The sequence below is a fragment of the Grammomys surdaster genome, unplaced genomic scaffold (assembly GCF_004785775.1).
Source record: "Grammomys surdaster isolate TR1022 unplaced genomic scaffold, NIH_TR_1.0 126158, whole genome shotgun sequence".
Classification (NCBI taxonomy): domain Eukaryota; kingdom Metazoa; phylum Chordata; class Mammalia; order Rodentia; family Muridae; genus Grammomys; species Grammomys surdaster.
Window position 1 is genome coordinate 9181995 of NW_021620966.1, and position 1571 is coordinate 9183565.

A 1571-nucleotide genomic window follows, 5' to 3' on the forward strand; every position below is an offset into this window, starting at 1 on the left:
GTGTAGTGCGTGGTATTTGTGTCGTGTATGTATGATGTGTCTGTGTGTATGAGTGTGTGTCATTGTGTGTACATATGTATGTATGTGGTATGTGTCTGAATGTGTGTGTTTGTATGTGTTGTGTGTGTGTGATATGTGTATGTGGTGTGTGTGTGGTATGTGTGTGGTGCATGGTGTGTGTGTGTGTGTGTGTGTGTGTGTGGTGTTCTCTACCATATAACAGGAGAAAGCAGCTGTCAAATATTCTAGCAGACTGTATCATGGAGTTCGTGGTCATTATCTCCTTTCTGCTTCTCACTAGACTTCTCTGGATGCCTCTTAAACAACACAGATCAAACAAATCAAAAAGTCTTCTGTGCTCACAGTCTGTTGGCATGTAAAGCAACCCCAAGTATGTTACCTCACATCATCCCATCCTTTCCAGCCCACCCCTTCAGGTGTCAAGTGGAAGTGTTGGGCAGCACACAGACCCTCCAGCCCCACCCACACCCACACCCACACCGCCACTCTGAGCAGGCACTGCTCTAAAGGTTTAGAAGCTCCGGCTTGAGGTATAAAATGCCTGAATACTCTGTGTGTACATTTTTATTACTTCTTCATATGTGCTGTAGTCCACAGCTGTCCAGTAACATCTATCCTGCTCTATGCTACGTGCATACACTTGTTTCCTCTTCCCAACAAAACTCCCCATACATTTGTTTGTTTGTTTGTTTGTTTGTTTGTTTTAAACTAAAATCTCTGTTGATCTGAAAGAAGTTTTCATTTGATTTCAATCAAGGTTCTCTGTCCTGTAAGTCCAGTTCTGACCCCGCCAGCCCTGGTATCATACTCCAGGGTCAATTCATAAGCCCAGGGGTGAATGTGGGCCACTCCAGCTGAGAGAAAAGCCACTCTCTTTCTGAGTGAGCAAAACAAGAGTGACAAATATGGCCTGGGTCGGGAGCCAGCTGTGTTTCCCACTGAGGAGCAGATGGAGTGTTGCTGTGAGTGTGGATGCACTGGCTGATGTTGTCTGTCAACTTGACACAGCTGGAGTTATCACAGAGAAAGGAGCCTCCCTTGAGGAAATCCCTCCATGAGATCCGGCTGTAAGACATTTTTAAATTAGTGATCAAGGGGAGAGGGCCCACATTGAGTGGTGCCATCCCTGGGCAAATAGTCCTGGGTTTTATAAGAACATAAGCTGAGCAAGCCAGGGGAAGCAAGTCAGTAAGCAGCATCCTTCCATGGCCTCTGCATCAGCTTCTGCCTCCAAGTTCCTGCCCTGTGTGAGTTCCTGTCCTGACTTCCTTCGGTGATGAGCAGCAATGTGGAAGTGTAAGCTAAATAAACCCTCTCCTCCCCAACTTGCTCCTCGGTCATGTTGTTTTGTGCAGGAATACAAACCTTGACGAAGAAGACAGTGGACCTTCCGGTTCAAGCCATGCCTAATCGAAAGCCAGGCACTTACTGGTTGTTGGGCTCAAGGAGGCTTCTGTTGCCTAAAGCAAAAATTCTCCGATAATTAGGGTGTGGGGAGATGAGAGCTGGAGAGCTGGCTTAGTGATTAAAAGCTTGCACTGCTCTTCCAG